At 41.4% G+C, this 27,213-nt stretch overlaps 1 protein-coding gene and 1 long non-coding RNA gene across 3 annotated transcripts in view; one reads left to right on the top strand and one right to left on the bottom strand.

Moving 5' to 3' along the window:
• The window catches only part of CLIC2 (chloride intracellular channel 2), a 110,241-nt gene that overhangs the window by 5,245 nt on the left and 77,783 nt on the right, over window positions 1-27,213 (top strand). Inside the window, exon 1 of one of the 2 annotated variants that reach the window (XM_054472008.2) lies at window positions 2,789-2,901. The exons of the other annotated variant lie outside the window; for it this stretch is intronic. The gene's annotated coding sequence lies outside the window, so the exon portion shown is untranslated. Of the gene's footprint in view, window positions 1-2,788; window positions 2,902-27,213 lie in introns of those variants that run through there. 2 annotated transcript variants of the gene reach the window in all.
• On the bottom strand, window positions 10,814-26,527 carry LOC134738992 (uncharacterized). Its single transcript, XR_010125342.1, has 2 exons — window positions 26,237-26,527; window positions 10,814-25,544 (listed from the first exon to the last, which is right to left on the bottom strand). It is a non-coding gene; the product is annotated as an uncharacterized LOC134738992 (long non-coding RNA).

Below are 27,213 nucleotides of genomic sequence, written 5' to 3'. Positions count from 1 at the left end.
ACCCTGGAAGCTGTGTGGAGAATAGAACAGAGAGGACTGAGATTAGAGTTAGAAAGCTGCTGTATTATACCAGTCAAGAAATGACAGATATCTCAACTAAGACAATGGCATTGCTAGATAAGACTAGGGGACAGAGTCCATAAAAAGTTTAGGTAGTAAAATGGCACACAGTAGACACTCACTACATATTACTCATACTGGCGAACCTAGCTGGAGACATGATAATTCATGTGCTCATTCTTCAAAAAATATTGAAGGGTAGTGCCAGGTATACTGTGTTAAGCATTGAGACAACACCAACGAGAAATATAGATCAGATCCCTGAATGCAGTCTGGTGGAACATACAGACAAGGAACCAGACAATTACAACACTATACTGTGATAAGTGCTATGAGAGGGGAAGTTCAAGGTGCTGGTTATAGTTTGGTTTGTTTGACCCCTCCAAATCTCATGTGGAAATTTGATACCCAGTGTTGGAAGGTGGGGTCTAATGGAAGGTGTTTGGGTCATGGGGTGGATCCTTCATGAATGGCTTGGTGCCAGCCTCGCAGTAATGAGTAAGTTCTTACTTGATTCATTCCCACAAGAGCTGGTTGTTAAAAAAGAGTGTAGCACCTCCCCCTCCCCGCCGCCACCTTGATTCCTCTCTCACCATGTGATCTCTGCACTTGTCGGCTCCCCTTCACCTTATGCCACGAGTGGTAGCAGCCTGAGACCCTCACCAGAAACCAAGCAGATGCCAGCACCATGTTTCCTATACGGCCTGCAGAATCATGAGCCAAATAAACCTCTTTTCTTTATAAATTACCCAGCCTCAGGTATTCCTTTATAGCAACACAGATGGACTAAGAAAGTGCTGTAGGAACACATAAGAGGAGTACTTTACACAGACTTTTGGGGTTGGGGAAATGTTCCTGGAGAAATGGTGTCCAATACGAAGCTTGAAGAATGAGTACAAGTTAGCCAATTGGAAAAGTGGGGCATTGGTTGGCAGGGGAGGGGAGTGGCGATGGGGAAGTGAAAAAGCTCTAGCATGGCTCCACAGGGATAGAGTGAAGTGACCACAGACTTTGGAGTCATTCCTGGACAAATGGGATGAAGGAGGAGGTCTGCGTATGGGTAGGAAGATGAGTTCAGTCTTGAGCATGTGAAATTTGAAATGCCTGTGGGACATCCAGATGGAGATGAAGGAGATTTGGCTTAGGAGTTCAGGAGTGAAGTCAATACTGAAAATATAGATTTGCGACTCATCAGGGTAGTTCTTGAAGCCATGAATGTAGTTGAGACCATTCAGGGAGAGCACATAGAGAGAATATATAAGGGGACCAAGGACAACTTCTTTTAAGGGGCAAGCAAAAGAGGAACATCATTGGAAGAAGACTAGAGGAGTGTCTCCACAGATAAAGTTGGTGCGGGGTTGGGGGGCACGCTGAAAGATAATCAAGCCAGAAAGAGATGAGAGCAGAGGTTCAGAAGGAAGCCAGAGGAACTGAACAAGAAGTGACAAACTCAGAAACACTTGCTGAGTTCCAGAATGATAAGCATTAAAACCTGTTCACTGAGTTAAGCAATGCAAGTGTTGCCGGGGGCCTTGGCAAGAGCAATTTCAGTGGAGGGGTTGGAGGCAGAAACTAGACCAGACTTGTACTAGGAGCTCGTGAGAAATTCTAAGACATATCTTCCCAATACTGGGCAGCATGATAAATGTCCGCATTAGAGAGAATTGGTGAGCAGGTCATGCTCAGCCAAGGCATTTTACATGCCTAGTGGAATCTCATGTAGGAAGCTTCTCTAAGCGTAGAGGTAAGGGTAGGTCTGATGGCAACAATCCCTCTTACTTTTCCTTCTTCTGCGAATGTCTTGATGTCCCCTGCATTCCTGAAGGTAATTGCCCTTTGTAGACAGGGTTCTGGTTCTTTTGTTTCGCCACTTGAGAAGTGTTATGCCACTTCCTCTGGCCTCCATGGTTTCTAATGAGAAATATATTGCCATTCTAATTCCTTTTCCCGTATAGGTAAGGTTTCCTTTCTCTCTCTCTCTGCTTTTGAGACTTTTTTCCTAGGTCCTTAGTTTTCAGAAGTTTGACTGTGATGCTTCTTGGTGTAAGTTTCTTTAAGATTATCCTGTTTGGGGTTCACTCAGCTTCTTAAATGTACAGGCATGTGTCTTTTGCCATATTTAGAATCTTCCAGCCATTATTTATTTGAATACTTTTTCAGTCCCATCCCCTTCCTCCTTTCCTTCTGTCACTATGATGACACAAAAGGTAGCTCTTTTGTCATATTCCCACAGATCCGCAAGTCTCCACTCATTTTTCCCCCAGTCACTTAGGCTCAGGCCACGTGTTCTGACCGGGGGTTTTATTGTTAGTTCCATTTCAAAGCCTTTGCAATGGTATTTGGTTCTGTTAAGCATGGTCAGCAGTCTTGGAGCTGGCGAGGTCTATATCCCTTACTCAGTGCAGTTCTCAAAGTCCTTTGTGTGTCGTACAGGATCACATCTGTACATACACAGCTTGGGGGTAAGCCCAGAAGCTCATACACAGCTTCATGGGTTTACTTTCCCAAGCACTTCCTCCCTCCCTGCAATCTCCCCAGCACTTTCTGGTTCCCTCAGCTTCCCCTTTTCAACCTTCTAGCCAGGAAGCTGTTGCTGTCGCTTTAGTGACTCTTCTCTGCCACACGCTTCCTGTGCCTTTGCCTTCCTCTGGTGTCATTCGGCAGGAAGACCAAAGAGGGGAAAAAGAAGTCATGGGCACCCTCTTGGGACCTACAATCAGAGAGGAAGGTTACTTTCCTTCAGAGTTTTAATCACCTGAAGGCCCTGGCGGCTGCCACTGTCACTGTCACTGACTCTGTCACCACCACTGCTGCCACAGGATTGCCTGTGGGCTAGAACATGTAAGTACAAAGAAAAGAAGAAAGAAAAACTGAGGATTCCCTTAACTATCGCTGAGGGTTAGTATTCCCTTTTCCCTCTTCTCAAGTCAGAACCAGAGCTCTCTCTGTTCACACCACTGTCTACTTCTAACTTGCAGGCTACATTGAGCCAAGGATACTAAAGGGGGGCTAATGTCAAATTCACTGCTGTTTCAGTGGTGCTTCAAATTGTAGTCTTTCCCCGGTCTGCCTCCTTCCGTTTACTTTTCAGAATCCTCAAATAGCTGGCCCATGCACTGTGACCGCATTTTATAGCTGCATTCAGTAGAGTGTGCATGCTTCATCTCATTCAGGAGCGGAAACATTCTGGAGATGTTACATTTTACTTTTATATTTAAGTGGAACAAATTTGTTCCCTTGTAAGTAATTGATTGTGTGTGTGTGTGCGTGTGTGTGTGTGTGTGTGTGTGTGTGTGTGTGTGCGCGCGCACGCACGCATGCTTAGGTGTCTTTCATTTAAAGAATTTAAGAAATTCTTTAATTTTTTTTGAAATACCATAACACAACTAGAATATATCTCAATATTGATTGTTCTGCATCAATTTTTCCTGGTAGAGACTTTGTCCTTTTGAGGAGCAGGTTCAATTCTTCCTTTATTTCTGGAAACTTTTCACATATGGCATCTGTGGATATTTTTCTATCCCATTTATTAGGCTCTTTACTTAAGGCATGTAAATTATCTTAATGTTGGATCAGCATTAGCATGACCATCTAAAGTCCTTCCTCCATGCCCTTGTTTCGATTTGTGTGCATGTCTCTTTTGCATCTTGCGCTTCCTAATTTACTGCTTTGATCCACCATGTGGTTCTTTGAGTTCTCGGTTTCTTTTCTGAGCTCAGTAATCTCCTTTTTTTAAAAAAAAAAAATCATATTCGGTTGCCAATCATCTGGTCTTTGAAACTTTGTTAAGTTGAAATCATATTTTAAATTTTACTATGGCTTAGAGAACTCTAGGGTTAGTTGCATCTGTTCCTTGTTTTATGCATTCTTCCAGTCTGTGATGGTTATCTGTCTTTGGTATACTATGATGGTTTCTTTCTTTCTCTTTCTTTCTTCCTTTCTTATTTCTTTTTTCTTTCTTTCTTCCTCTTTCTATTTCCATCTTTATTTCTTTTCTTCTTTTTCTTCCTTCCCTCCTCCCCTCTTCTCTTTTTCCCTCCTTTCTTCCTTCTTTCTTCCTTCCTTCCTCCCTCCCTCTCTCTCTCCTCTCTTCTCTCCTTTTCCCTCTCCCTCTCTATCCCTGTAGATTGTTAGCATCATTGCTAAACCATTTATTTTTATTTCAGTTATGGAAAACATTGTCAGACTTTCTATTTGCTCTAACATTCTGAGGGTGATAATTTGAGGGCAGGCGGGATGTTGATTTCAATCTACCTTTTCTTCTAAGATCTTGCTAAATATCATGTATCATGCCCCAGTCCATCCATGCAAGGGTGTGTCTTACTCTGAGGGTTTTGTTTTGTTCGCACAACTCAGCACAGTGTCTTGGGAAATGGAAAGAATTGGGAGCCTTCCTACCGCTGGTAAAATCTAGGAGTGGCAATTGAGGGCTTCTGTTCACAAAGGTATTTACTGAATTTTTTTCTGCTTCTTCTCTCAGTCCATTTCTCCTCAAGTTAGAGAGCCTTACATCCCATTCTCAGGATCTAACTGGCTCACATTGTTTTTCCTCAGTATTGCTTCCAGGGAGTGGGGACAGAATCAGAAGTGTGCTAAACCAGCCATCCTCCCCACTAGAATTTATACATACATGTATATATGTATAATATATATATTATACCTATATATAAATACATATATAAATGCATATATGAATACATATATACATATACATGTATATATATAAATACATATATTTATATATACATGTTTATGTATATATGTATATGTATATGTATATATGTATGTGTATGTATATATACATATATATGTATACATATGTGTATATATACATATATAAATACATATATATGAAAATATGAATATATTTTAAAATATATATGAATATATATACATACATGTATATAAATATGTATATGTATATTTATATATACATATGTATCTATATAAATATATACATATGTATGTATATTTATAAATATATGTATGTATATATAAATACATATATCATATACATGTATATATAAATACATATACATAATATACATGTATATATATAAATATATATTATACATATACGTATATGTATATAAATGTATACATATACGTGTGTGTGTGTGTGTGTGTGTGTGTGTGTGTGTGTGTGTGTGTGTGTATATATATATATATATATAGTCCTGGGAAGCCACTTTCCTCCCTCTCTCCCTCCTTCTCCTGCTTCTCCTCCTTATTCTTCTCTTCTTCTCATTCTGCTTTTTCCCATTATTTATTTATTATTTTTTAATTTATTTAGTACGAGAGGAGAAGGGAGATTCTTTAATCTTTCTTCACTCTACCATCTTTTACAAATAAATTGTAATGTTACTGACTCCAAATTAGATAAAAACTTGCTTGCTTGAATATGATTATTGCTTTGCTTGAGTTTGTAGCTTGAATATGATTATTGCTTTGCTTGAGTTTGTAGATTGTTCACTAAAAATAGCCTCAGGAAAACAGGACCTTCAACAGAGATAAAAGAAAACACGCCAACCAGCAACTCTGGGAAGGGGCTGACCAGCCTGGTAAGAATAGGCTGATGGTGCCTGTAGAAGGTCACAAAACATTGACCAAGAAAGCAGTGATTAACTGCCCGCCTGAGACTGAACACGTTTTAGAAGAATGTTTTGATCATTATTTCCTCTGCTTTCCCTTAAAAACCCCTAATCCAGAGGCACAACTCAGAGAGGTGATCACTGAATTCTAGTTCACTGACTCCTCCAGGTTGCTGGCTTCTCAATTAAAGCTACCTTTCCTTTCAGCAAAGCTCCTCTCTTAGAGTTTTTGGCCTTCAGGTGATGAATGGCCTGGACCGGAGTTCAGTTACAAAATCTCTGGGTTTGAAGGGTTATTTTTTTATTCCTGGGATATATTCTGGCTGACTTGGAGTTAGTTTTAGATAAATGTAAGCTTTCTAATGGATCTGAATCCACACTAACGGATATGAAATTATCAAGGTCTTTTTATTTTTAATCGCAAACACTTCATTTTATCAAATCTTAATCGTCTCCAATTTCACCGCAAACGATGCAAGGACCTTGTCTTACAAGTCAATGCTGTCCAGTATTTATTTATAATTTGGTCAGTCATATTGTTTTTATGCAGTCTTTTTTTTTTTTTTTTTTTTGGACTCATGGCCATGGTTACTAGTTTCTTTGTTCACCATTCCTCTGTTGCATCTTGCTTTGTTCTTTTCGTTCAATTTCCTTTTAATGGAAGAACATCTTTAAGTCGTTCTTTCAGTGAGGGTTTGTGAGTTGTCAGCCCTCTCAACCTTTGTTGAAGAATATCTTTACTGGCTGGGTGCAGTGGCTCACACCTGTAATCCCAGTATTTTGGGAGGCCGAGGTGGGAGGATCATTTGAGCTCAGGAGTTCGAGAACAGCCTGGGCAACATAATGAGACTTTGTCTCTACAAAATAATAAATAAATAAATAGCCGGGAGTGGTGGTGCTCACCTGTAGTCCCAGCTACTCAGGAAAAAAAAAATTAGCCAGGCATGGAGGTGCACACCTGTAGTCCTAGCTACTAGGGAGGCTGAGGCAGGAGGATCCCTTGAGCCCAGGAGATCGAGGCTGCAGTGAGCCATGATTGCACCACTGTACCCCAACCTGGGCGACAGAGTGAGACCTTGTCTCAACAAATAAATAAATAAACATTTTAAAATATATCAAAAAGAATATATTTCACTCATTCTTGAATTGTAGTTTAGTTGGGTATGACATTTCCCCCCATTCCCCGAATGCATTAGTGATATGATTCCGTTTTTATTGCAGTTGGTGAGAAGTCTGCTGTCAGTTTATTATCCCTTTGATAGCACTGTGTCTTTTCTTTCTAGTTGATTTTAAGATCTTTCCCCTTTTCTTTGTTGACCTGCGCCGGTTCCCCTGTGATTCAGTTTTATTGATTCTTGCTGTGGCTCATGCTTTTAGAATATGAGGAACTATGTCTGTTTTCAAATCTGAAAATTTCCAGCCAGTATCCTTTTGATTATTGGTTTACCCCTGTTCTCTTTATTCTCTGATTCTGTCATTCCTATTAGAGGTTTTTTGGACCTTTGCATCATTTTTCTGTATCTCTTAACCATTTATACATTTGCTATCTCTCCTTGCTGCCTTCTGAATAATTTCCTTACTTCTATCTTCCAGTTCACTAAAGCAGATGAATCTGCTTTTAAACCCATCCTCTGATCTTTTGCTCTCACTGGAAATAATGTCTTTCATTTTCGGAACTTCTATTTGGTTCCTTAAAGAAAGAAACCGGCCTCTTCTTTTTCCATAGAATCTTGATCTTTCTCATATGTTTGGATTCCTTATTATTTCTAAGTATCTTACACAAACTTATTTTATACTCTCGGTTGGCTCTATTATCTAAAGTTTTTGGTAGTCTAATCCTGCTCATCATTGTGTTTGCTGATACTCAATCACAGGCAGTTTTTTTTTTCCTCAGGTGTTTTATAATTTTGTTTGTGAGTTTAGGGATTTGTTCAAACGGCTTCATCTGTGTGACTTCAATGAGGCTTGACTGGGGGTGTATCTCTGGCTGTTATCTTTTTGATGTTAATGTGTAAGCTTGGAGTTTTCAAGACCTAAATAAGAGGTATTAATTCCAACCCTAGACCTACATGACAATAGCCTTAGAGTTACAAATGACCAGGGGAAGCATTTTATTTTCTCCCACCAGAACCCATGAAGAAACAAACTCTCTTGTCATCTCACCATGGTGGTGGGAAGACTTTTTTTTCCTAGTCTATCCTTTCATTGACTCTGTAGCCCTTGTGAGGCACCAAGGCTTTTCTCCTCTCCCTGGTGGTTATTGAATCCATTCCCCTACCACCCTAACATAAATTCAAATGCCCATTGATCTGCTCTTTAGGTTCCTCTTTGTTCTTTGACACCTGAGGGTCAACTTCCACCAGAAGTTCATCACATGTGCATTAAAAGGAATATTTATTAAATTTTATCCTGCCTTTTAAAAGGTGCTTTGTAACAGGAGGGTTTTCAGGTTATCTAGCGTGCACTGTTTCCAGAAATGGAAATTGCTTTCCACTTTAAAACTCCCAGAGCACTAAGAAGCTCCCACAAATTTTCTGGAAGAGGAATGTGATGGGGGAAAAGACTTTTCATGAATATGTAGCCTCAAAGAAAGATTGGTGCTTTGGGGTGCCAGACACTCAATGACAGCTTAAGATAAGTGAGGAAGGGCCTAGGGGTTGAAAGAGCCCTAATTGCTCAAAGCCACATGTCACAAGAAATTTTGGGAAGAAGAGCCACTTTATGAACTGGTTACCTTCATGGATTTTTCTTCCCTAGGCTCAGAAGTGGAAAAATATGAAGATCCATTGCTGATGGGAATCCTGCCCTAAGCAAATGGTGGTGAGACATGGCTGCTTTTAGTGCATTTATTATATGTGACCATTTAAAAGCAGGTACTGAAGGCTGCAGAAAAGTCACGAGGTGGTACTCAAAATATGGTTATGTAGATAACTGGGTGTGGCTCTTCCCTGAGGCACAAAGAACTGATTTTTGTGTACTCTTTGAAAGGAAATGTATAAAGTTGGTATTATGCTTTACTCAGAAAGTTTTTAAGAGGGTTGGGAGTGATGCAATCACTTTAAAATGATATACAAGATTGAACACTCTGCTAAACTTCAGATAAGAGTATCCAATTGCCTCTTGGACTTCCCTGCCTGGATGTTCTGTTCCACGTGCACCCCAAACTCAAATATATCCAAGACTGAAAACATCTTCTCTCCAAGCTCTCTCCTCTTCTAATATTCCCTGTGTGAATAAGGTGTGCCCAGTTGACCAAACCAGTAACCTGGGAATCATCTTGACACCTTCCTCTCCCTCAACCCCTCTCTCGCAATTAATTGGACACCAAGTTCAGTGGACTCTACCTTCAAAATGCCTCTCAAATCAATCCACGTCTCTCCGTGGCATTGCTGTCGGGCAGCAGGGCCCAGGTTCCCATTCCTCTTGGAAATGACAGAGGTCTCGCCTCTTCTGCACCTTCCCCCGAGCTTGAGGAACTATCCTGTCCAGAAGAAATCCTTTCCGTTTCATATTTCTATAGAATGCTGTCTAACACTTTGAATTCCCTTCAGGCTCTGGGTTTCAGAAATCCAACACAGAAAGAATGCCGGGCTATTCATTTCCCTCCAGGATGAAGTTAGAATCTTGAGGGCAGCGAGGAAGGCAGGCCTATGCATTGTTGCAAACCTTCTCAAGTGATTCTGATGTGCAGCTCCGGTCAAGAGCCACTGCACAACGTGGTGAGCTATTTGAATACAGGGACCATGCCTTTCAACTTTGTATTCATCAAAACACAACGCAGCCAATACCTGATATAGAATCAGTGCTCAGTAAATGTTCCAGTGAATGAGTGAATACAAGAACTAAAGAATGACATGGTGCAAAGAAATGGATGAAAGGGATCTTACGAGCTACTTAGTGCAATCCCTTCATTTTTTTTTTTTTTTTCACTTGCCGTAGTGTTGGGATTGCTTGAGGCTCCCGGATGTTCACAGGATGTCATTTTTGGCAACCACAGACCACTAGTTACCCAGCTTTTTTAGGTGTTGTGTAGCAAGGAGGGATTTCGGGTTATGTAATCTGCAATATTTCCAGAAATGGAAATTATTTCTTTTTCCTTTTATGACTGACACAACGTCAGGAAATTTCCACAAAATTCCCAGAAGAACATGATGGAGGAAACCACTTTCCCTATATATATTTTAGTGGAATATATTTTATTTTAATGGAACTGCCAGTGAAGCAGTAGATGTGGCCAGAAGACACCGCTTTCCTGGTGTCTCCTGAGAACTCTTTTCTCTCATTGGTTATTTTCACCTGCCTTCTTGTGCAAGTTCCTTTTTGTTTGGGCTCATTTTCCATTTTCTCTGTATCTAGGTTTGTTGAAAATGCAGGAGCCAGTGCTTCCCAACCTTCCCTACTCCAAACGCCTATGCACACGCACCCACTTGCATGCGTGCACGTACACGTGCATACATATACACCCACATGTACACGTGTGTGTGCACACGCACTCCTGGACTCTTGAGAAACTTTCAAAAGGAACTTATAGATAGGGTGAGGACTTTTATTATTATTTATTAATTATTATTATTATTACTTATATCTTAAATATAACATTTTGGACACATGGAAGTGCTCTAACCCCCAAATTCCTGTTTGTCTCTGGAAAGGAGCAGGCAGTCTAGGATGGGCAGGGACACACAAGACAACTTATCTTTTGCCATATGCATTAGACCTAAAGTATTTACAAAGCAAAAGAGGCAGCTGTGGCGAGACAGAAAAAGCCCTGGATTCAGAATTAGAACAGCTGGGTTAGAGTACTGGCTCTGTCACTTGCTCTCTAACTCTCAGTTTCCTCATCTGTCAAATCGGGGCAATGGTACTACTTCATATTAATACAACCTCAGCTGCAAAAGACTGGTTTAGGTACCCTTGTTCTGAGCTCCCACAGACTCCTTGTGCTTACCTGGTGTTAACATTGGCTGTTAATACATCTGTCTCCCGTGGTACAAGGAGATCTTGAGGGCAGAAATTCTATTTGTCTGGCCTCCACTGTACCTGCCCTCAGTGCACAGCAGAATGGTCAATGAATGTTGGTTGAGTGGATGAAGAACAATTGGACATTTGCATGTTTTTGTGTGTATAATTCCTGTTTTACTATCATCGGTAGGCTACCAGGATAGTACAAATCTATTTTTATTGTATGTAAATTTGACATATAGACATTCCAAATTAACAGGAGTTGATTCGCTCCCCATGTTACCTAACAACTAGTTTCGGAATGTTGTTGGATCCTTTTAGGAGAATATTTCGGTACATTTGCTCCCCTGGTTAGGGTTAGGGGTTAGGGTTAGGGTTGTGTTCCCAGCACAAGCGTCTCCTCAATAATAAGCCTTTACGTGTGTGCACCGGCACTTTAAAGAGTTTTTTTTTTGTTTTTGTTTCTGTTTTTAAAAAAAAGGTGTTTTCTTGTACACTGACTCATATGCTCCTCACGAGAACCCCAATGAGATAGGCAGGACAGGTGTTCCTGCTACCACTTGATGGATGAAGAAACCAATGTTCAGAGACGTTAACTGAGTCACTACATACCACATCAAAAGCAAGTTTGTTTCAGAGCTGGGCCTAAAACAGAATCGGGTTTCTCATTTCACAGTCTGGTGTTTTTTACACAATCCATTTGTTCAACCCGGTTGCATTTTGTGATGATATTTTTTGCATCTCATCCTATTCCTGCTTCGCAACTGCACCTCCTACTACTTGCCTCAGCATACTCTCAACCGGGGCTTCTCAGGTGCTCAACCAGGGCCTCTCCCTCTACCCTGAACATGTCCTCCTGCAATTTCTTGCCTCTGGATCTTTGCATCTGTTTTCACCTCTTGGTGGGCACCCCTTCCCCACCCCCACGTCACTGCAGGTTGAAAGAAACCCTAGGCATCCTCTCGGTTTCAACTCAAAGACCACCTAACTTCATGAAACCTCTGCAGATGGGCCCTGCTGGATGAGATCTCTCTGCCCTTGAATGCACAGAGCAGTCCATGTCTTGTTCTATATCCATTTCCATACCTGCTTCATTCCCTTCTCTACAGTGTCCCTTGCTCCGTGTTCTCACAGCCCCCTGTGCTCAGTTTTCACAGCACATATTGCCCTGTGTTGTGAGCCTGCTTTCGCCCTGTGACTGTGAGCTCCTTGAGGACTGGAACCTTGTCTGATTCATCTCGGTATCTCCAGCACCCCGCACAGTGCCTGGAACACAGTAGTTGCTCCAAAAAATGTTGGATGAATGAGTGGATGGATGAATGAACACTACCCCACACAACGCCTTGGATATAGTAGCTGCAAAATAATAATGGATCGAATTGAGTCTATAACCAGATCTCATTTCTTTTCATCCTATCTCAGTGAAAGATGAAGGTTCTTTCTTCTGACTCAGGCTGTCACTTCCACTCCTGCTCTGGGTTCCATCCCATCCTGCCTCCCCAGGTGCCTCACTCCATCAATTACCCCTTCTCTCAAGAATCTCTAATCTCTCCATCTTCTCTGCCTGGCTCCTTTCCTTGCAGTAACTAAAATGCTCAGGTCTCTCCTCCTATTCCAAAAATAAGTACCCTCAATTGAATGGGTGTCTTCTTCCTCACAGTATCAAGCTATGTACCTCATTGGGGAGTAACCCAGCTGAGTGAGCCCTTTACTGGGGAGCCTTCAGTGTCAGTCTCCTTAGATCTTTTTCTCTTAGGTTGGTCAGATGGCTCACAGAAGACTCTTCCAGCTGCCAGAAGTTTAGGGGCAGGGGCAGGGGCAGGGAAGAAGACTGGGAGTTCACAGCTTTCAGGACACATGCTTCCACTCAACACCCCTGTTTTCAGTACAGGACCCCAGCCCTCAACTAAGTCTGGGAAATCCCCATCCAGAGACCCTCTGCTTTACCCTCTCCAGGGAATAACACTCCAGGCTTCTGTCAGAGCAGGGAAGGGTCAGCCCCTCACTGGCATTGACAACAGGAGGGGATTTGGCAATGAATCTACTTCTTAAAAGAGTTTTCAAACAGCCTTCATTATTTTGATACCCACCCCCCTTCACTTCCAGAGGTAACTCCACTTCCAGAGTTACCCTGGTCCAGCCTTTGAAGATTCCTGGGGGTGGGGAGTAAATCAAGTTAGCTTTTTGCTTTTCCCACTAAGGTCTCAGAATTCCTAGTTTGTGGCCTTCTTGGCTCTGCTAAGTCAGTTGCTACTCATCCGTCTGTTCTTCAGCATCCAAAATTTAGTTGTTGCCTCCTTTCCTGTTCTTCAACCCTTTTTATTTCATCTTCACTCCTATCCTTCTAATCCTTTCAAAAATCACATTTGTAGCAGTTCCAGTGGGGTTTTGGGAGATGGTAAAGTTAGATGTGGAAGTATGTGCTCCACCTTAACTATGCATCATCACGAGCATGGGTGTCTGCCTGCCTGTCTCATGGATTCTACACACCTTCGTTACCACGCCACTCTCCTTAAAACTCTCCAGACTCAGCTTTTCTCATCTGGCTCTCTGACCTGTTCCCTGACCATTCTGTTCTTTCAGCTCTCAGCCTTCAGACTGCCAAAACCCCAAACCAACTTCCTATCCAGGAAGCCTCAGGCCTAGAAGTTCAGATGTCTTGCCAATATATCTGTGCTTCACAACTTGCCTACTCTCTCTGACCCCTAACATTTTCACATACTTTTCCAATTCTGCCTGTCATAAATTTGCTGCTTCCCCCTAAGTAGAATGTTGATTCCTGTCAAACACACAGCCTAGCCCTGATTCCTCCTCTTCTCTCAAATAGTGATATTGTCAACAATGATAAACTACTATGTACTGAGTGTTTTTTATGTGCTGCTCACACTTTATACACATGTATAGATTCATTCTTCATCATAGATTTTCCAGGTGGCTGGCATTTATTAGCCCCACTTTGCATATGTGGGAACACAGGCTCAAGGAAGGAAAGCAACTTCCCAAAATTTCCCAGGCTAGTAAAAGTCAGAGACGGAATTCAAGCCCAGATCATTCCAAGTTTGTGCTCTTCCTGTGACATGACACTGCCTCAGTCAGGGCATCAGAGAGGAAGTTAGAAAGCAGATGGTGAGAGGGAGTACCTGAATTGGAGGGAGTACCTGAATTGGAGGGAGTGGCCACCATCAGTGGGTAGACCATGGAGAAAGATGGGGCTAACAGAGAAAAACCTTCACTGACTTCACAGGTTTACACAGCATTAGCCCTTGTGATCTTTAGTTGTGCAGGGGATAAATTACCGTGCCTGTCTGCCCACACAGAAAGCAAGCTAGAACACCACCGCTAATCTATATGATATACGCCAACATGGCTTAAGATGATTTATTGCAACTGTAAAAAATGCCCCCCCCCCTTTTTTCCAGAAAGGAAGCATGGATTGCATTAATCAAGCTAAAGACTTTTATACTTCTTTACAGTCTGACACAAAAACAGAGTCATAAAGATAAGCCCGAATCATCAAGAAAGTGCACAGTAGTATTTTGCAAACCCAATTTAGGGAATCAGGGAAGAGTAAAATCCACATGGAAAAGGTTTCCCCTGACTTCCCATTCATGATGGTACAGTGAGTTCATGTTATGGAACGCCCACTGCTCCAAACACATGGCAATGATGGGCAAAATATAAAAAGGTAAACTCAAAAAGGCATGGCCAAGACAAAACAAACAAAACAAAACAAAAACAAAAGACAGTTGTCTCCATGTTGAAGTACTATGCTTGTTGCTCTGGAAGCAAACCATGGTAGCCAGAAGCTAAGCTCCTGCAATGTATAGCGGTTCCAAAGTACCCTGAGCAAGATGGAAGACAAAAGCCATACTCACAGATTAAAGCCAAGGACTAGAATGGAGCTACCCACAAACCCACCAACCCCTGACTGTAAGTCTGACAAAAAAGAACTACCGCCAAACTCTGCCAGGGTCTTTGTTTCTGATGAGCTGCAGGCTTAGGGAGGCGAAGATGCAGACATGTTCTGGCCTCGTAACTAAGAGTTGAGCTAATCCACAGCTGAGCTAAGTGAGTGGATTTCCAATATGCCCAAGAGCACCCTGGGGCCAGTGATATGGATATGTTCTATCAAAGGGTTTTGAGCCTAACAACTGACTGGTATTTTGCAAGAGAAAAAAAAGTACTGAATAGGTTAATTCCCTTCCATTCTTGGAAGAGGCAAAATTAGAAATGATGATTTTTTTTTTTTTTTTTTGAGACATGGTCTTGCTCTGTTACCCAGGCTGGATTGCAGTGGCGTGATCATAGCTCACAGTAGCCTTGAACTGCTGGGCTCAAGAGATCCTCCCACCTCAGCTTCCCGAGTAGCTGGGACTGCAGGCACTCATGACTCCACCCAACTAATTTTTCTTTTAATTCCATTTTTTTTTGTAGAAACGGGGTCTCGCTTTGCTGCTCAGGCTGGTTTCAAACTCCTGACCTCAAGCGATCCTCCTGCCTTGGCCTCCGAAAGTGCTGGGATTACAGGCGTGAGCCACGGCACCTGGCCGGATTTTGTTTTTAAGTTTGAAATGCTTTATTTAGAGTTTATTAGCCACTAAATCCTTTTTTTTTTTTTTAAACTTTTAAGTTCAGGGGTACAAGTGCAGGTTTGTTACATAGGTAAACTTGTGTCGTAGGGGATTTGTTGCATAGATTATTTCATCACCCAGGTATTAAGCTTAGTACCCATTAGTTGTTTTTCTTGATCCTCTCCCTCCTCACACCCTCTATCCTCCAAAAAGCCCCAGTGTGTGTTGTTCCCCTCTATGTGTCCATATGTTCTCATCATTTAACTCTCACTTATAAGTGAGAACATGCAGTATTTGGTTTTCTGTTCCTGTGTTGGTCTGCTAAGGATAAGGGCCTCGAGCTCCATCCATGTCCCTGCGAAGGACATTATCTCATTCTTTTTATGGCTGCATAGTATTCCATGGTGTATATGTACCACATTATCTTTCTCCAGTCTGTCACTGTTGGGGATTTAGGCTGATTCCATGTCTTTGCTATTGTGAGTAGTGCTGCAGTGAACATACACATGCATGTGTCTTTGTAACAGAATGATTTTTAGTCCTTTGGGTGTAGACCCAGTAATGGGATTGCTGGGTTGAATGGTATTTCTGTCTTTAGGTCTTTGAGGAATCACCACACTGTCTTCCACAGTGGCTGAACTTGTTTACAATCCCACAAACAGTGTATAAGCATTCCTTTTTCTCCACAGCCTCGCCAGCATCTGTTATTTTTTGACTTTTTAATAATGGCCATTTTGGCTAATATTAGTTGGTATCTCATTGTGGTTTTGATTTGCATTTCTCTAATGATCAGTGATGTTGACCTTTTTTTTTTCATATGATTGTTGGCCACATGTATGTCTCCTTTTGAAAAGTGTCTGTTCATGTCCTTTTCCCACTTTTTTATGGGGTTGTTTGTTTTCCTGTAAATTTGTTTAAGTTCCTTATAGATGCTGGATATTAGACCTTTGTCAGATGCATAGTTTGCAAATATTTTCTCCCATTCTGTAGGTTGTCTGTTTATTCTGTTGATAGTTTCTTTCACTGTGCACAGCTCTTTAGGTTTATTAGACCCCATTTGTCAATTTTTTGCTTTTGTCACAATTGCTTTTGGCATCTTCATCATGAAATCTTTGCTCATGCCTATGCCCTGAATGGTATTGCCTAAGTGGTCCTTCAGAGTTTTCATAGTTGGGGGTTTTACATTTCAGTCTTTAATCCATCTTGAGTTAATCTTTGTATATAGTGTAAGCAAGGGAGCCGGTTTTAATCTTCTGCATATGGCTAGCCAGTTATCCCAGCACCATTTATTGAACCGGGAATCCTTTCCCCATCGCTTGTTTTTGTCAGGTTTGTTGAAGATCAGATAGTTGTAGGTGTGTGGTCTCATTTCTGGGTTCTCTATTCTGTTCCATTTGTCTATGTGTCTGTTCTTGTACCAGTACCGTGCTGTTTGGGTTACTGTAGCCTTGTAGTATAGTTTGAAGTCAGGTAGCATGATGCCTCCAGCTTTGTCCTTTTTGCTTAGGATTGCCTTTGCTATTGAGGCTTTTTTTTTTTTTTTTTTTGGTTCCATATGAATTTTAAAATAGTTTTTTTTTTTTCTTGTTCTGTGAAGACTGTCAATGGTAGTTTCATGGGAATAGCATTGAATCTATAAATTGCTTTGGGCAGTATGCCCATTTTAATACTGATTCTTCCTATCCGTGAGCATGGAATGTTTTTCCATTTTTTTGTGTGTCATCTCCGATTTCTTTGAGCAGTGGTTTGTAGTTCTCCTTGTAGAGATCTTTCACCTCCCTAGTTAGCTGTATTCCTAGGTATTTTATTCTTTTTGTAGCAATTGTGAATGGGAGTTCATTGCTGATTTGGCTCTTGGCTTTACTGTTGCTGGTGTATAGGAATGCTAGTGATTTTTGCACATTGATTCTGTACTCTGAGACTTTGCTGAAGTTGTTTATCAGCTTAAGAAGCCTTTGGGCTGAGACAACGGGGTTTTCTAGATATAGGATCATGTCATCTGCAAGCAGGGATAGGTTGACTTCCTCTCTTCCAACTTGGATGCCCTTTATTTCTTTCTCTTGCCTGATTGCCCTGGCCAGAACTTCCAATACTATGTTGGATAGGAGTGGTGAGAGAGGGCATCCTTGTCTTGTGCCGGTTTTCAAGGGGAATGCTTCCAGCTGTTGTCCATTCAGTATGATGTTGGCTGTGCGTTTGTCACAGATGGCTCTTATTATTTTGAGGCATGGTCCTTCAATACGTAGTTTATTGAGAGTTTTTAACATGAAGGGATGTTGAATTTTATCAAAAGCCTTTTCTGCGTCTATTGAGATAATCATGTGGTTTTTGTCTTTAGTTCTGTTTATGTGATGAGTCACATTTATTGATCTGCCTATGTTGAACCAACCTTGCATCCCGGGGATGAAGCCAACTTGATCGTGGTGGATAAGCTTTTTGATGTGCTGCTGGATTCAGTTTGCCAGCATTTTGTTGAGGATTTTGCATTGATGTTCATGAAGGATACTGGCCTGAAGTTTTCTTTTGTTGTTGTATCTCTGCCAGGTTTTGGTTTCAAGATGATGCTGGCCTCATAGAATGAGTTAGGGAGGAGTCCCTCCTTCTCAATTTCTTGAAATAGTTTCAGTAGGAATGCTACCAGTTCCTCTTTGTACATCTGGTAGAATTCAGCTGTGAATCCATCTGGTCCTGGGATTTTTTTGGTTGGTAGGCTATTTATTACTGCCTCAATTTCCGAACTCATTACTGGTCTGTTCAGGGATTCAGTTTCTTCCTGGTTCAGCCTTGGGGAGGTGTGTGTGTCCAGGAATTTGTCCATTTCTTCTAGACTTCCTAGTTTATGTGCACAGAGGTGTTCACAATATTCTCTGATGGTTGTTTGTATTTCTGTGGGGTCAGTGGTAAATATTCCCCTTATCATTTCTGATTGTGTTTATTCAGATCTTCTCTCTTTCCTTCTTTATTTGTCTAGCTAGTGGTCTGTCTATTTTATTACTTTTTTTCAAAGAACAAAAAACAGCTTCTGGATTCTTTCATTTTTTGAAGGGTTTTTCATGTCTCTGTCTCCTTCAGTTCAGCTCTGATTTTTGTTATTTCTTGTCTTCTGCTAGTTTTGGGATTTGTTTGCTCTCGTTTCTCTAGTTCTTTTAGTAGTGATGTTAGGTTATTAACTTGAGATCTTTCTAACTTTTTGATGTGGGCATTTAGTGCTATAAATTTCCTTCTTAACACTGCCTTTGCTGTATCCCAGAGATTCTGGTACTTTGTGTCTTTGTTCTCATTAGTTTCATAGAACTTCTTGATTTCCGCCTAAATTTCATTGTTTACCCAAAAGTCATTCAGGAGCAGGTTATTCAATTTCCATGTAATTGCATGGTTTTGAGTGAATTTCTTAATCTTGATTTCAAATTTGATTCTTCTGTGGCCCAAGAGACTGTTTGTCATGATTTCAGTTCTTTTGCATTTGTTGAGGAGTGTTTTACTTCTGATTATGTGGTCGATTTTAGAGTAAGTGCCACGCGGTGATCAGAAGAATGTATATTCTGTTGTTTTGGGGTGGAGAGTTCTGTAGATATCCACCAGGTCCATTTGATCCAGTGCTGAGTTCAGGTCCTGAATATCTTTGTTAATTGTCTGTCTCAATGATCTGTCTAATATTGTCAGTGGGGTGTTAAAAAGTCTCCCACTATCATTGTGTGGCAGTCTAAGTCTCTGTGAAGGCCTCTAAGAACTTGCTTTATAAATCTGGGTGCTCCTGTGTTGGGTCCATATGTATTTAGGATAGTTAGATTTTCTTGTTGAATTGAACCATTTACCATTATGTAATGCCCTTCTTTGTGTTTTTTGACCTTTGTTGATTTAAAGTCTGTTTTGTCAGAAACTAGGATTGCAACTGCTGCTTTTTTATGTTTTCCGTTTGCTTGGTAGATTTTCATCCATCTTTTTATTTTGAGCCTATGTGTGTCATTGCATGTGAGATGGTTCTCTTGAAGACAGCATACCATTGGATCTTAGTTCCTTATCCAGCTTGCTACTCTGTGTCTTTTAATTGGGGCATTTAGCCCATTTACATTTAAGGTTAGTATTGGTATGTTTGGATTTGATCCTTTCATCATGATGCTAGCTGGTTATTTTGCAGACTTGCTTACATGTTTGCTCTGTAGTGTCACTGGTCTGAGTACTTCAGTGTGTTTTTGGAGTGGCTGGTAACCGTCTTTCCTTTCTACATTTAGTGCTTCCTTCAGGAGCTCTTGTAGGGCAGGCCTGGTGGTAACAAATTCCCTCAACATTTGCTTGTCTGAAAATGATCTTATTTCTTCTTCACTTATGAAGCTTACTTTGGCCAGATATGAAATTCTGGGTTGGAGTTTCTTTAAGAATGTTGAGTATTGACCCCCAATCTCTTCTGGCTTGTAGGTTTTCCCCTGAGACATCCACTGTTAGTCTGAAGGGCTTCCCTTTGTAGGTGACCTGGCCTTTCTCTCTAGCTGCCTTTAACATTTTTTCTTTCGTTTCAACCTTGGAGAATCTGATGATTATGTGTGTTGGGGATGTTCCTTTCGTGGAGTATCTTCCTGGAGTTCTCTGGATTTCCTGAATTTGAATGTTGGCCTCTCTAGCTAGGTTAGGGAATTTCTCATAGATTATATCCTGAAATATGTTTTCCAAATTGGTTCCGTTTTCCCCATCTCTTTCAGGGACACCAATCAGTCTTAGATTCACTCTCTTTACATGATCCCGTATTTCTCGGAGGTTTTCTTCATTGCTTTTCATTCTTTTTTCTCTATTCTTGTCTTCCAGTCTTATTTCAGAAAGCCAGTCTTCAAGCTCTGAAATTCTTTCCTCCGCTTTGTCTATTCTGCTATTAGTACTTGTGATTGCATTATGAAATTCTTGTAGTGTGTTTTTTCAGTTCGGTCAGGTTGGTTACATTCTTCTCTATATGGGCTATTTTGTCTGTCAGCTCCTGCAATGTTTTATCATGATTTTTAGCTTGCTTGCATTGGGTTACAATGTACTCTTTTAACTCAGTGAAGTTCATTCCTATCCATATTCTGAATTCTACTTATGTTATTTCAGCCGTCTCAGCCTCAGCCCAATTCCGAACCCTTGCTAGAGAGGTGATGCAGTCATTTGAAGGAAAGAGGGCACTCTGGCTTCTTGAGTTTTCAGCGTTCTTGCACTGATTCTTTCTCATCTTTGTGGGCTTATCTACCTTCAGTCTTTGAGGTTGCTGACCTTTGGATTTTTTTTTTTTCTTTTAACAGTCTGGCCATGTTTCTGTAGGGCTGCAGTACTTTGCTGGGCTTCTTCTCCAGTTCCTAGTCGCCTTGGATTTTCCAGTATCTGGAGCTATCACCAGTGAAGGCTGTGAAACAGCAAAGATGTCAGCCTGCCTCTTCCTCTGGGAGCTCTGGCCCGGCGAGGTACAGACCTGTTGCCAGCCCAAACGCGCCTGCAGGACAAGGCTGGAGACCCTGGTTGGGAGGTCTCACCCAATCAGGAGGAATGGGATCAGGGAACTGCTTAAAGAAGCAGTCTGTCCATGCTTTCACAGATCAGCTGTGCTGTGCTGGGGCACTGCTTCCACCCCTGGTTGGTGTGGGCTCTCCAAAGCCTGGAGGCCGGAACAGCTAAGTCGCCCAAACAGCAAAGATGGTGGTCCCTCCCTCCCTCCTGGAGCTCTGTCCCAGGGAGAATTCAAATCTCTGTCAGCCAGAGAACACCAGTGGTTGCTGGAGGCCTTGGTTGAAAAGTCCCATCCAGTGAGGAGGAACAGATTGGGCACCTGCTTAAAGAAGCAGTCTGGCCATGCTTCTGAAGAGCAGCTGTGCTGTGCTGTTCTGGGGTGCCACTTCTGGGAGCTCTGTCCCAGAGAGCAGCCTGCCCCTCCCCCTGGGACCTCCGTCGCAGGTAGGTGCAACACTGCTGCTGGTGGCTGGCTGGAATTCCAAACCAGCGGGTCTTATCCTGTGAGGTGCAGTGGAAGTGGGGCCCGCAGATCATTGCTGCTTGGCCCCCTGGATTCAGCCTCTTTCCTAGGGGTATGTGCAGGGGTCTAATCTCCTGCTTTGCAGGAGTTGCAGTTACTTTTGCTGGGAAACCCAGGGCTGGAGTATGTAAAGCTGCTGGGTCTCTGCACGTGCTCAAGCGGCTGCTCTGCTGAGACTCCATGTATCTCTGTGTGTCAGACTGAAGGCCCTGGTGGAGTGGGTTCACCAGAGGATCTCCTGACCCAAAGGTTGCAAGGATCCATGGGAGAAGCGCGGTTTCCCAGGATCGCACATTCACTTACTACTTGCCTGAGTGGGGGAGGTTCCTCTGTCTCCATGTTGCTCCTGGGTGGGCTGTCATCCTGCCTTGCTTTTCTTCATTCTCTGTGGATCGAGTTGTTTCCTTGATTAGACCCAATGCGGGTACCTGGATGTTTCAGTTGAAGGCGCTGTATTTACTCGCCCCTTTCTTTCCTCTCCATGAGAACCACTCACCCTAGCTGCTTCTAGTCAGCCATCTTGGCCACTCCCTCCCTGCCCCCCACCTTTTTTTTTTAAATGCTTGAAAACTATTTGCAAAAGAAACCTAGAGATTCTCATGGTTCTTTTAAGATCTTGTTGGATGGACTGTGAAAGTGGGATTATTGTCTATGAATGGTCAGCTAGACTGTGTGTGTGTGGAAAGGGTGAGGGAATTAACATTTATTGAGCAAAAGGGCATGCTAGTTAAAATCACTGTCTCTGGGGACAGATTTTTCTGGGTTTTAATCCAAACTCTGACACGTATTAGCCGTGTGACCTCTATTTTTCATTTGTAAAATGGAGATGGGATTGTTGCGGGGATTAAAAGCACTTAGAACAGTCCAGGATATAGAAAGCACTGTGTAAGAGTTGGCTGTCATATATTAGTCATCAGTCATTATACTTAATAATCACAAAATTGTTAGAAAATCCTGTGAGGTAGGTATTTTCCTTACCATACCCACATGAGAAAACTTAAGCAAGGAGAAGTCAAACAAAGTTACCAAAGTCACACAATTACAGAGTGACAGAGCCTTTAGACGCTGCCTAGTCCAAGGCTTTCATTTCACAGAAGAAAAAATTGAAATTCAAAATAGGAGCGGGACATGCCTCAAGTCATTTAGTCAGCCAGTGACAGAACTGGGCCTAGAACTCAGCAGCAGGACTCTTCCTGTCAGTAGTTCTCAAACTTTGTCATGTGTTAGAATCCTGTGGAGGACTTGCTAAAACAAACTGCTGGTACCCAAGCCTAGAGTTTCTTACTTAGTAGGCGTGGGGTGGGCCTTGAAAATTTGCATTTCTAAGGAGTTCTCAAATGATGCCACTGCTGGTGGTCTGGGGACCCTACTTTGGGAACCACCACAACACAGCATAATTCATACATCTTTTGTTCTTTTCATCATGGACTACACAGTCTGTGACCTACAAACACTTTCAAAGAGATGGGACCCAGTGATGAAAACCAAAGAAAATTACATATCTAGCAGCAAGAAGGCACAGTGACTGACCAACAGTCCTGGTTTGTGTGTGACTCTCCTCGTTTTAAAATGGAAAGTCCTGTAGTTCTGGGCACAAGAGGATGGTTGGTCACTGTAGATGAAAGCAAACAAAAGTCAGTGTCAGCTAAATGCCAAACGAAAAAGGACATACATACAGAGAATGTGGTAACTTCTGGTGAATTTGTTTGAAAAGGACTCATTCATTTATTCTTCCAACACATCTGTATTATAAAACTACTATCCATAAAGCACTGTGTTAGGTGCTGTGTTCCTGACCCTACAGATCCCATTCCACCATAGCAAAAGGTAAAAGTGACTCTACAGTGAGCTCGGTAGACATAGACCCATGCTTATATACTCAGGGACACCTGGAAGAGATGTAAAAACAGAAACATCTCACATAGGAAGTTTTCAATGCATCGTGATCAAGACTCAAATAATTCCCTTCTCTTTTTCTTCAATGTACTTAAAGGGAGTACATTGTTGAGAAGGACCGGTTGCAAATTTCCAAAAAGGAGAGTAAAATAATTAATGAGTCAAGGTCTCAGGAGAGACAGAAGGTAAGGGAAGTCCTTCAGTAAGTGGGGAAATTGATTTGTTTTGTGTCCTCATCTTTCCAGGGCCATGAGCATGTCCTTTGCTGGCCATAAATCAATGCTGATGACCTCAGTTATAGTGTAATCTTCAAGGCTAATTTACGCAAAACTTCAAAAATGGTAAACATCCTCATGAAGACTAATGATGACATATTTTAGGAGTGCATAATAGTAGGTATAGAGAAAAAAACTGCAGGGTAAAATGTTATTTCTGTTCTTATTGCTAAAGGTCATACTCCTTAAGAACCAAAGTTAATTATCAGTCCTTTGACCTAAGAGGAAAACAAATTTCATGGACTCCCCTAAAGATTCCTATATAGTACAAATAAAATGCCAAAATATTTTGGAACACATTTTGCAGCACTGGATAGGTCAATAAAATAATGTGTAAATTGCCAAATGTGATCAAGGAACTCCCTGCAAACATCAGATTAGGCTCTATTCTCTATCTGAATACTGACTTTGCTTTGCTTTGTAACTCCTATCTATCTTCACTAATAATGCCTTTTCCCCCATCTGGTGTGCATTCTAGCCTATATTCCCTTTCATCATTCTACAGTGGTCAATGTGGTTATTGTACAGCTTCACTTTCAATGAAAGCTGAGGGAAAAGAAGCCTTATACCCTGTGCCCCGCCCAATACATAAAAGAAGCCATTTAAAAAAATAAAAGCAGCAAGCTACTAAATTTGACTCATTCAAATCTTGGCAATTAACATGTATAGTATGTTATGAGAGAGAGAGAGAGAGAAAATTAGCAGAAATGGAGGAAAACATATTACATCCTAAATACCACCAAATTGCCAAAATACACATTTGGGTAGTCATCTCCAGAGAACTCTCTGGAGGCACAGCATCTATCATGCTGATTTCCCTGAACAATATTACAGAATAGCCCTGTGTACTTTCTCTTGGTGTGTGTGGGGGGGGGGAGTTGTAAAGAATTGTCATATGGAACCTCACAAGTCTCTAAAACCTTTCTGCAATTATCCCTCATAGGATTACCACACTGATGAGTTTGTTCAACAGGCGCTGTTGTGACTTCCTAATTTAACTCCTATAGAGATGATTTGTGTGGAAGATAAAACACTATATTTGAACTCAATTCCCACCTTATCCCTGAGCTTATGCTACCAAGCAATTCTTACAATCTTTGGAGTTCTATTAGACTATAGAGAAAAATCTAGGGTTTCAGCTAAACCCTTTAATCCACAGGCCTAGGTAAAGGACTGTCTCAAGGTAGTCGCTAGCCCATGGGTTCTCAAAGTATGGTCTGAAGACCCCTGGAGGAGTCCCTGAGACCCTTTTACTGGGTCTGCAGATTAAAAATTATTTTGTATAATAACACCAAGATGAGTTACATTCAATTAGGCATTTTTCTTTTGAAATTAAGCAGACTTTTGGAAAGTAAGATGTGGATAGCCCTGTAGTAGGCTAAGTGGAAGTTACAAAGGCAACAGTAGCTTTTTTTCCCCCTCTCGTTATCTCATGAGGATACAGAGGACTTTTCCAGAGGCCACATGACATATGGTTATGTCATCTCTCTGATAGCTGAGGGATGTGTGCTTCTGTGTTCTTCTTGAGTTTTAAATATTTCTCAATCTTAATACCTAAAATAATTAGTATCAATAGACAGAACCCACACCCAAGAACTCTTTGGGGCCTTCAATAACTTTTAAGAGTGTTAAGGTGTCCTAAGACCAAAAATTTTGCAAATTGTTGCTTTGTCAGGATTTTTGTTATTTCTAGAATGCATTTCTTTCTAACTGATCTACGTGGGAAAAAAATCATTACCTCATGGCAATTATTGCTTTCCTATCAATATGGAGATTATATTTCTGAAGGAGACTGACCAAAATTATATTAAAAGGTTTAAATAAAACAAGTGGATCCATGTTGTAACATGAGGAAGAGAGCTGCCCCACTAGATGTCTGACGTTAGATAACTCAGAGTCCCCCCTCTCTAACAAGTCTCCCTTACTAGAGAAACGGACAGATTCTGTTTTGTGGGATGGATTAAGGAGACAATCTGAAGTAGAGTTTGACACAATATTATTCTGCCCATATGAAATTCTGGTAGCCAGGGTGCCAGGTGTATTCATAATCCCGATGCTGTCAATTTTAAGCCTGAAGCCCCAAGAGGCGAGCAGTGTTTAATACATCATCTCTTGTTAAATAGCAGCCACAGAGTTGGCGGTAGCCAGTGAAGCATTCCCTGCCATGTAGGACACGCCAGTTGTCTATAAATAGGACCTGTGAGTGGGCCAAAAAAAAAAAAAAGAGAGAGAGAGAAAACACTGTCAGAAGAAGGACAGACCAAAGGAACCCTAAGTCAGAAGAGATCATTTAAAAGATAACCTTTAGGTTGTTCTCTGGCTACATTAAATGAGGTATTTTTCTTTTGAAATTAAACAAACTTTTGGAAACTAAGATGTGTATAGCCCTGTAGTAGGCTAAGTGGAAGTTACAGAGGCAACAGTAGGTAATGGGCCCTGCACTGGAGGAGCTTCTGTTTCTCAAGTAATTGTTCTCTTATCAAAGCAAATCAGATAATTGGTTTCTTTCTTTTTCTTTTTCTTTAATTCTTATTCTGCCCTTTCTCAAAGGGTTAAATTATCTCATGACATTTTATGCTAAGCTGAAGGTATTTTTCATCCAGAGGAAATACCAAAAATAAAAACTATGGAATCATGAAGCTGGAAGGACCCTTGGGGGTCATCTAGTTAAACCCCTTCATCATACAAATAGAGTCACTGATGCCTTAGAGATGGGATGAGGCTTGCTTCCAGGGCATTCAGTGAGTGGGCGGCAGGACCATAACCAAAACCAAGGACTCTTTTCTCTTTTTCCTTTGCAACATTGTGACTCACATATTAAGTAAGTACCCGTTCTTCACTGCTTCAGTATTACAAGCTTGCTTGACATCTTTAGAGATTAGGACCCACCCTGCCAGGCTTTAGTTTGACCCAAAACTCATTCTCAGGTCTTCTCAACTCTATCGTTAGCGTCCGGTGTGCTGTATACCAGCGATGGACGACATCATAAGGAACGGTATTGATGACAGCCCGGTCATAGTTGTTGTACCTAACATGGAATCATGAGAAGAAAGATCTCAAACACATGTTAAAGACATCTTTTGTTTATTGAACAATTTTATATAAGGCTTCCCTTATGTTCAATACTTGTCCCAGAGATGAAGTGACGATAAGTCAGTATTCTCTCAGGAATATCACATTGGAGTGAGGAGTTCCACTGCCTGCTGACCGTGTTTTGTTTTTCTTTGAATAATCTAAGGATACGGGATAGAAGTTAAGTTCCAGCTGGTTTCCCTCATCTTATGATATGATATTTTAAGTCTTTACTGGCCAAAGTTCATGGAAGCACTGGGGAAAGCGCTGAGCTTTCTCCTCACCAAGCTGAGGTGGGGTGGACAAGAGAGGTTGTACTAACAAAGCTTTCCTTTTAACAGGATGACTTACAACTTCTCAAGTGTCTCCCTTTGTGGGAGGAATCCCAGCTATAGCCTAGTGGACCATTCACCCAGGGATCTTCAATCATTCATTCAACCCTAACATTTATATGCGCACCGGCTACATGCTAGGCAGTGCGTCAGGCATTAAAGATACAGGGACGAATACAGCAGACACGACCTCAGTCTTTGGAGAGTTTACCTTCTATTGAGGAAGATAGATGATAAACAAGTAATAAATACATAAACAAAGTAATTTCAGCTAGTTATAAATGCTATGAAAAAATAATAGTGTTATATAATAAAGAGTGACTGGGGAATCTATTTCACATGGAGTGTTAAGTGAAGGACTTTTTGAAGAAGCGACATTTGAGCTGTTACCTGTATGATACGAGACCAACAATGTAACAAGCTGAGGGGAGAGCATTCCAGGCAAAGGGAAAAGCAAAAACA

The sequence above is a fragment of the Pongo pygmaeus genome, chromosome X, assembly GCF_028885625.2.
Source record: "Pongo pygmaeus isolate AG05252 chromosome X, NHGRI_mPonPyg2-v2.0_pri, whole genome shotgun sequence".
Lineage (NCBI taxonomy): Eukaryota > Metazoa > Chordata > Mammalia > Primates > Hominidae > Pongo > Pongo pygmaeus.
The sequence above is the reverse complement of the archived record's forward strand: the minus strand, read 5'-3'. Positions and strand labels throughout refer to the sequence as shown.